The sequence below is a fragment of the Palaemon carinicauda genome, chromosome 8, assembly GCF_036898095.1.
Source record: "Palaemon carinicauda isolate YSFRI2023 chromosome 8, ASM3689809v2, whole genome shotgun sequence".
NCBI classification, from domain to species: Eukaryota; Metazoa; Arthropoda; class Malacostraca; order Decapoda; family Palaemonidae; genus Palaemon; species Palaemon carinicauda.
This window is the reverse complement of record NC_090732.1, coordinates 147021037-147031036: the sequence shown is the minus strand read 5'-3', so window position 1 is coordinate 147031036 and position 10000 is coordinate 147021037. Positions and strand designations below refer to the sequence as shown.

At 39.8% G+C, this 10000-nt stretch overlaps 1 long non-coding RNA gene across 1 annotated transcript in view; it reads right to left on the bottom strand.

The window, feature by feature from the left end:
* Positions 1 to 10000, bottom strand: part of LOC137646016 (uncharacterized) — a 1300281-nt gene that overhangs the window by 58188 nt on the left and 1232093 nt on the right. The window contains exon 5 of the long non-coding RNA XR_011045378.1: positions 4397 to 4523. This is a non-coding gene — a long non-coding RNA (uncharacterized lncRNA). The remainder of the gene's footprint in view (positions 1 to 4396; positions 4524 to 10000) is intronic.

The window sequence follows — 10000 nt, the reverse complement described above, 5'->3', positions numbered from 1 at the left end:
TTCACTGTAAATGAAGCTTATACAGAATATACAGTAAATTGAATTTTACTGTGATAGTATTTGTAGATGTACTGAATTAGTGGAAATCCAAGTCAAATGAATAAAAAATCGAATATTGATTTCTAGAAAATCGGGAATCAGTAATTCTTCATTATCTTTTACTGCAATTACAGTTATAAATAAATAGATATTACTAATGATTTCACCCAATAAACATAGTGAAGAAGTGAGGAATAGCAAACGAAAGAACTCGATAGATTACTAGAAAAGATAAAAAAGAAACACCTGTCGAAGGTCGTGAATTAGGATGGAAGAAACTAAAAAAAATAATAATCGACGAGAAAAAATGGAGAAATACATACAAACCTTATGAAGATATTAAAGAAAAAAAATGAAAAATTACTCAGCTCGGTAACTTATCAAAAACGAAAATGTAAGTTCAAATTATTGTGGAAGGAAAGAAAAATTGCTGGATAAAACAACAGAAAAAAAAGGAAAAATAAAATCCCTTTGGAGATCATGAAAAGGAGAGAACAGGCACAACTGAACAACGAAAGAGAAGGAAGGACTTGACCTTCTGATACTTGGTATTCATAGTGGGTAGACCACAGGGCCATATAAATGGACAATATTACTCACGTCAGTGGGCGCGTCTTTTATATTTTATGATGTTGGGTCATGTACTGAATTATTTAAAATCGTATATGACCTTGGCTCGGACTGTTTTTTTTTTGTACGTGGATCCTAATTGTTCAGTTTATATATGACATATCTGTTTCGATGTTACTGAGTTTAGAATAATTTATTGTTCATTTTTTTCTTAGCGCTTATTTATTTCCTTATTTTCTTTCCTTACTGAGCTATTTTACCCCGATCGAGCCCCTGGGCTTATAGCATCTTAATTATCCAACTAGGGTTCTAGCTTGGCTTATAATAATAATAATAATAATAATAATAATAATAATAATAATAATAATAATAACAACCTATTGTACCTGAACACTGATATATACACATTCACATACGCATACACACAATTCATATACCAGAATGAAAGGCATCTACATTTTCCGCATTCAATACTATACATTTCATGTATCATACACCTCTCAACAACAAAAATAAATGAAAGTTTTTGAAATCCGAACATGTGAAAAACTTCAACTATCCCTTCAAAATAGCTCCCTTGTTCCCTGTGAATGATCATACATGAAAAAACGGGGAAAATATGCCACGCTTTATTGATCATTATATTTCGCCCGAATCAATCCCAATAGCCGCGTATGTTACAAAAGGAAATGCTATATTGTAATGAAAAAAGATACGCACAGCATATGCACTGCAACTTTATAGGTTTTACAGCTATTGCAACACGGCGTTTCCATGCTTTTGTAGCATTTTCAATCTCCGTAATGCCCCGTAATTGTTCACAGTATGCTGCCTGCCGGAAATGGGTGTGATACTTAGAGAGACAGATAGCGAGAGATAGATAGATAGACAGATAGTGAGAGATAGATAGATAGAAAGATAGATAGATATTTAGATAGATAGAAGGATTTTTCAGCTGAAACGACATATTATAATTGGGATATTTTCCAGAATTCCTGGCGTAGCTGTTTTGAATTTAATTATAATTTTCTTGTTTAATTAGATTTACCCAAGAGTTACTAATCTAATGAATTATACCTTGATTATCTGGACAAATATCCTATTTGGTGATCCGCACCGATGAACTGTGATTTACCAGCACCATATCCATTCATTCACAGAAGCCATAAATAAAGTGGAACCAGATATTGCAATGCATTTACATATACAGTAATCATATCGAAACTGCTTCCTTATCTATAGTTTCATCCCCTCGTCCATAAACCAACTTTTAGTTCACATATCGGTATTCAATTCTCCACCCCAAATGCCATGAGTTAAGTATGCAATATAAGCTAGCAATCATACCTGCAGATGAATTATAAGAAAAAATTACATAATGGAAGAAGTAAAATAGAAACCAAAAATGAAAAAGAAATAGACATGAAAATTAATGAATCATACCGCAGTAAAGAGAGTTAATGGTGATTTCAAAATAATCAAATCAAGGGACATTAATCGATAAAGGTCTTTTATAAAAGGAAGAATAAAAGTCTAACATGTCCAAAATTATGATGCTTGGACGATCGGCAATTGTATTACATGGATGACCTTATAAGTTTACATAATTTTAATTATTGTCTGATTAGCCGTATCTATTGCTTAACTTAATTGCACTGCTATTAAAGGTTTAAAGGTCGCTCATGAATGGCAGAGGCAAGGGACAGTGACATTGCCCTAGCAATCAGGACAGTGCCCTAGAGACTGACCATATATCATATGATCAGCGCCCAAGCCTCCTCTCCACCCAAGCTAGGACCAGGTAGGGCCAGGCAGTGGCTGCTGATGACTCAGCAGATAGACCTATAGGCTCCCCTAAACCCCCTAACCTTAACTCACAAGGATAGTAAAGTTGCAGACACTAATGGAACTAACGAGTCTGAGCGGGACTCGAACCCCCGACTGGCAAACACCAGGCAGAGACGTTACCAATCAGGCCACAGCAACTGACTATTCTCCTCTTATTTGTAGAAAAAATAATATGTTATTTACAAATGAATATATCTAAGGTTTTCGTAGGGCAAAATAGTGTTTCCAAACATAATATGCAAGCACCGCACTTAAATGTTGAAATTTAATTTTTTTTTCTCTCGATGAATAATAGAATATTAGAAGTTTAAATAATTTTCTACACTTGACCGAGAACAGTTTACAAATTGAAATATCACCAGCCAAATCAGGAAAATTACCACTTGTGATACATTGAAGTACATTGTATGTGGAGTAACTTCCAAAGTAAAGCTAACTTCCTTGAGCCTTATAACCTCAAAACTGAGCCCAATTCGTTTGGCTCAGAATCATTAGCTATTAACAAATTCTAAAGCAAATGGAAAAGGCACTTACTACAGCTTGGAATTAGACTGAAGGTGTGGGGTTGTGTGATAATTACTGAAATACTTTACAAAATCCTGGGAAAAATGAACTGAGTAAGAAAATTATTTTAGATTCAAGGATCGGTCATGCGAGGAACGAAAAAGTAGAGTGAATCATAACAAAAGGTTATATTTTTTTTTTTATTCAAAACTGCAAGAGAGCAAAAACAAAATATTGACATCAATAGTATTGTTGTGGCTTTATTTTATTTTTTACTGAATAAATTCTTTTTCAGAATTATGCATTGAAACTTAACGGCATTATAACCGTTTCATCCAATTTTGGATGTATATATATATATATATATATGTATTAGAACAGATAAATGCTGCAAAAGTTTCGTGTACAGGGAATTTATCCTAACTTAGCGGTTGCATGATGACTGAGACAATAAGTATTGTCTCCTGTTTGATAAATGGAATTTCTAATAATAATAATAATAATAATAATAATAATAATAATAATAATAATAATAATAATAATAATAATAATAATAATAATAATAATAATAATAATAATTATATCATTCCCTCTACATACCAAAATCTATCATACAAAATAAAAACTATGATGCAGTTAAGTTAAATTCTTTTCACTTCATATGATTGCCATTGACAAAGGCAAAGCATTAACGAACTGATGTTTATTATAGTCAATTACGAAAATGGAGATACGCTTTAACATTTCGGACAGTTTGTTAGAGGAATTATGTCCGGATGAAATGATACACTAAATAGAGATTTTGTTTTCGAAATTTTATGACATTCATAGCATCCATAACTCCATTATCATTTGCTGTGTTGTTTATATCATTGTCCGGGGAGCAAATCGTTACGCGTAAATATAGGTTTTTGGAAAATAGTTCTTTATTGATTATGGAATAATAGAAAGATTAAAGATAAATTTTAATTTAGATTCCGACGTTTTTGAATGGTAAAAATCGTGGTCGTTTTTTGGTGAAAGCGATGTTCCTATTATAATATAGAGCTGCCAATTAACCAGGAAAAATAAACGAAATAATGAGGCCTCCCAACAAATTATTTGATTAAACTATATTTCAGGTTTAATATGATTAACAGTATTTGGATGTTTAATGCTGCCATTATTCTGGACTTAATTTTATAATTATGACGATGGAAGTTAAATTAGCAATCTCTGCGAACTTTGTTCATGTTTTGTTTTCAGGAAATTTTCCCTCTTTCCGTGCGAGATCCCAGTAACCTCTGGCACCACAATATATGATTATTTTCAACATTATCTATAAAATACAATCATCAGCCAATTTCAGCCTAACCTTGATTTACTCCAGGAAAGCAAAATTAGATTTTTGATAGTCTAATAATTATTCAAACTTATCAATCATTCTCCTACTTACTGATTAAGGAATCTCGTCCTATGCAATTCCGGATAACAGCAATATACGTACTTGTAATTACTCATTTATCATTATGATATGTCGTATTTGTCATCATTTGATTCATCTGGTTTCTTCTAATTCTTACCTGTAATAATAGTTTTATATCAATATTTAATAAATTCTAAAGTATTTTGGATTCAACATTATAGCATTAATATTTTTTTTTTTTTTTTTCAAAAACTTCAAAAAAGATAATTCTGTAATTAAACAAGACACTAGCCTTTTATTCAACCTAATTTCAACATCAAAGATTAAAACGCTTCACTCTTCTGCAAAATTTAAAACAACCATTGAATTCTATATTGGAGACCACCTCTGTCTTTGTATCTACCCACAAAAATAAAGAAGGTAAATGCAGAGAAAAAAGAATAGTGTCGCAATGCACTAGGTATGGCCACATGATTTTTCAGTAAAAAATCAACCTTATTTTCTATCAATAACTTTAATTCAAATTCAAGGTAACTTTTAGCAATTTTTCACGCAGAAGACTTCAACTTTATGAAAACGGGTGTAACAACAACAACAACAACAACAACAACAACAACAACAACAACAACAATAATAATAATAATAATAATAATAATAATAATAATAATAACCTCTCTACATACCAAAATTTATCATACAAAATTGAGGCTATGATACAATTAAATTAAATTCTTTTCCCTTGTGACGGGCCGAGAGAAGGTTATGACTAAAAGTCAGGAAGCAATCAACTGAGTAACTTTACTAAAGAACACTCTCCTTTATATACAAAACCTCAAGGCAACAGGAAGTTTCATGTTTGAGAAACAGACAATGTACAGAGGAAAAACGAAGACATGTTTATTCTGGTTCTTTTTAGTGCGAGGGAAGAGCGCAGATACAAGCATAATATATATACAAAATAATTTATGTACGATCGTGTGACACACGGTTGGTACATGGTTCCCTCCCCTAAAAATGACGTACTGTACATATTAAATAGGGCGCCCTGATCTAAAGAGGCGAACTATAGGCGGGTCATCTGGCAGAAGATAAGCAGGTTTTAGATGATCAATGGAGACCCAGTCTTCTTTGCCTCGAATGTTTGGTAGGAATGCTTTCGGACTGCGTCAGATCACAAGGAAAGGGCCCGTGTAAGGGGACGTTAGCGATAGCTTGCTAGTGTCGTTGCGCAGGAAGACGTGCGTTGCAGAGTGCAAGTCTGTTGGTATGTGATGCTTCGCTGGGGGCTTGTAATTCTGGCGGCATGGAGTAAATTTTCCCACGATGTGATGTATGCGCAGGAGATCGTCGGAGGAGGTTGTAGAAGGAAAAAATTTGGCAGGGACGACCAACGGGTTGCCATACACCATTTCAGCTGCCGAGACGTCGAGGGCGTCTTTAGGATTGGTCCTTAGTCCCAGGAGGACCCAGGGAAGCTGAGTAAACCAGTTGCAATCCTTGCAGGGGGATATCAAAGCTGCTTTGAGGGTGCGATGAAAACGTTCAACCATTCCATTGGCAGCGGGGTTGCAGGCCGTTGTCTGATGTAGGGTGATACCCAGGAGATTTGCTAATGATGTCCACAATTGAGAGGTGAAAGTGGTTCCCCTGTCAGAAGTAATATGCTCAGGGATACCAAATCTTGCAATCCATCCAGAGAGTAAGGCAGACGTACATGAGGCGGACGTTGCAGTTTCCATGGGACTGGCTTCAGGCCAACGAGTGGAGCAGTCGATGACGGTAAACAGGTAACGATGTCCTTGTGATGTGGGTAGGGGGCCTACAACGTCGACGTGAATGTGTGCGAAACGACACTGAGGTTGAGGAAAGGTGCCCAATCCTGAATCCGTGTGTCGATGTACTTTGGAAGTTTGGCAAGAAGTGCAGGCGTGGACCCAATCCTTAGCATCCTTAGAAATGCCGTGCCAAATGAACTTTGCCTTTAGCAGCTGTGCAGTAGAACAGCACGAGGGATGTGAAAGGCCGTGAATGAAATCAAACACCTGTCGGCGCATGGGAGCAGGAATCCAAGGTCCTGGTCTACCAGTACTGACGTCACAGAGGAGAGTGGTGTTGGAGTCTTCGAGGGGGAAGTCTTCCCAACGGAGGGACGTACAGGATGTCCTACATGCTTGATACTTTGGATCCTGTTGTTGGGCTTCAGCCAGGGCGTTGTAATCCAATCCCAGTTGAACGGCAGCCAACGTGTTTCTTGACAGGGCATCGGCAACGGGATTCATTTTCCCAGGGACGTATTGAAGGGTACAATTGTATTCAGCCACGGTGGAGAGATGTCGGCATTGCCGGGCGGACCAGGCATCAAACTGTCGAGTAAAGGCGTGCACCAGAGGCATGTGGTCTGTGCGAATGACAAAGGCCGTACTTTCTAAGAAATGGCGAAAGTGACGGACAGCCAAGTGCACCGCCAGCAATTCTCGATCGAAGGTAGAATAACCGATTCTGCCTTGGACAGTTTTCTGCTGAAGAAGGCCAATGGGCGGGGCGAACCTTTGACCACCTGCTCGAGTACTGCACCAATAGTGATGTCGCTGGCATCGGTGGAGAGAAGGAGAGGGGCATGTGGGATAGGAAAAGTGAGAGCCACAGCATTTGCATTGCAAAAGGCTGCTTCTTGAAGGGGACCCCACTTCAGGTCCTTTGGCTTGCCCTTGAGGGAGGCGTAGAGGGGAGCAAGAGTGGCGGCAATGGCTGGCAGAAAACGGTGATAATAGTTGATCATGCCTAAGAATTCCTGCAGAGCTTTGACGGTTGAGGGCGCGGGGAAGTTCTGAACGGCTGCTACCTTCTCAGGGAGGGGATGCACTCCTTCAGGAGTAATGCGGTGCCCTAAGAACGACAATTCGTTGGCGCCAAAGGTACACTTGTCGTACCGGACTACAAGGCCGTTTAGTTGCAGGCGGTCGAGCACGATGCGCAGGTGACGGAGGTGTTCCTCTTTTGAGGAGGAGAACACAAGTATGTCGTCCGCATAACATACACAGAAAGGGAGGTCCCCTAAGATGCCATCCATGAGACGTTGTCACGTGGCCCAAGCATTACGAAGGCCAAAACAGGAGTAATTGAAGGTGTATGTACCAAACGGAGTGGTGATGGCAGTCTTGGGGATGTCTTCTGGGTTCATAGGCACCTGATAATACCCCTTCAGGAGGTCGAGCATAGAGAAAACCTTCGCTTTGTGCAGGTAGGTCACGTCGGCAATGTTTGGGAGGGGGTAGTGATCCGGTTCTGTTTGCATGTTCAGGCGCCTGTAATCCCCGCACGGACGGAGGGAGCCGTCTTTCTTCAGAACGATGTGTAAGGGTGACGACCATGGGCTGGAGGCCTTTTGGCAAAGGCCCATTTTCTCCATTTCGGCGAACTTCTGTTTGGTGGCTGCCAATCGTTCCGGTGCCAGACGTCTGAATTTTGCGAAGACTAGGGGTCCCGTCGTCTTGATATGGTGATAAATACCGTGCTTGGCAGGAACCGTGGGCGTTTGGCGAAGTTCTGAACGGAAAACTTCCGGGTACGACGTGAGGAGGTGGGCGTAGGCATCCGTGGGTGCGCTGATGTGGCGAGCGAGGTTAGAGGGGGCGGGTTGAAGAGGTCTCGACAATTACGAGGCTGCGTTGACCAATCGTCGGTGGACGACATCGACCAGAAGGTGGAAATGAGAGAGGAAATCCGCACCGAGTACTGGCAATGTGACGTCAGCAACGAGAAACTTCCAATTGAATTTACCGTTTCCGAACGATAATGTGAGGTTCTCGTAACTGTAGGTGGGTATCGCAGATCCGTTGGCAGCTACCAAGCGGACGTCGGCAGATGTAGACAGACTACGTCATGTCTTGAAGAGTTCCCTTGGCAAAAGAGAACGACACCCATGTGTCTACCAAAAATCACACACCCGTTCCTACATCATGTAAAAAGATAAGATTAGAAACTAAAGTGGTAGTAGCAAAACTGCGGCGGATGGGAGGTAGTAAGTGGCTGTAGAAGTCGTTTGTTGGGGCACGAGCGATTGGTGGGTGGTGGGCGGCTTTGTCACTGCTTCGGCACGTCATGGGGTAGGCGTGTATGTCCTACGGCATTCATGTCAGCTTCGGTTGACGTTGAATAGGCATCCTCTTCGTCAGGGGTGGAGGCGTTGATGGAGATCTGGAAGTGGCTGTCCATAAGGGCGTTGGTTTTGGTCATTAAGTCCTTTATGGGTTAACTATCGACATCGGGTATGGCAGCGCGTATAGGTCCGGCTAAACGGCGTATCCAAAGGGCACGAAGTAGGTTCACCTCACGAGGAAAGCCGTCTGCGGCAGGTTGAAGGCTAGAGATACTGGTCATTTCCCTGAGGGCAAGCAAAGCCCTTTGGTCCCCCAACGGTTGTTGCTAGAGCTGAAAAAGCTTTGCTATACGGGCGGCTGGCGACGGCAAGTACTGCTGCAGAAGGAGGGCGTCATACGCTATTGGGGTGTCTCCTTGTTCACAAAGCCAGTCGGATATTTCTGGGAAGGTGTCCCCGGGTATCGCCGCGAGAATATAATCTGCTTTGGTAGTTGAGCGAGTCACGCCCTTGATGCGAAACTGGGCTTCTGCGCGTTGAAACCAAGCAAACGGCTCTCTGCTGTCAAACGATGAAAGTTTCAATGGGGCAGCCGCAGCACCAACTTCTGTAGAGTCCGCCATAGTAGCAACGATGGAGTGGCGAGGGGGAAGGGGGTGAAAGGCGGTGGGATCGAGTCGACTTCCGGGGTCACCAATGTGACGGGCCGAGAGAAGGTTATGACTCAAAGGCAGGAAGCAATCAACTAAGTAACTTTATTAAAGAACACTCTCCTTTATATACAAAACCTCAAGGCAACAGAAAATTTCATGTTTCAGAAACAGACAATGTTACAGAGGAAAAACGCAGACATGTTTATTCTGGTTCTTTTTAGTGCGAGGGAAGAGCGCAGATACAAGAATAATATATACAAAATAATTTATGTACGATCGTGTGACACACGGTTGGTACACCCTTCATTTGATGGCCATTGACAATGGCAAAGCATTAACGAACTGATGTTTATTATAGTCAATTACGAAAATGGAGATACGCTTTAACATTTCGGACAGTTTGTTAGAGGAATTATGTCCGGATGAAATGATACACTATATAGAGATTTTGTTTTCGAAATTTGATGACATTCATAGCATCCATAACTCCATTATCATTTGCTGTGTTGTTTATATCATTGTCCGGGGAGCAAATCGTTACGCGTAAATATAGGTTTTTGGAAAATAGTTCTTTATTGATTATGGAATAATAGAAAGATTAAAGATAAATTTTAATTTAGATTCCGACGTTTTTGAATGGTAAAAATCGTGGTCGTTTTTTGGTGAATGCGATGTTCCTATTAGAATATAGAGCTGCCAATTAACCAGGAAAAATAAACGAAATAATGAGGGCTCCCAACAAATTATTTAATTAAACTATATTTCAGGTTTAATATGATTAACAGTATTTGGATGTTTAATGCTGCCATTATTCTGGACTTAATTTTATAATTATGACGATGGGAGTTAAATTAGCAGTCTCTGCAAACTTTGTTTACGTTT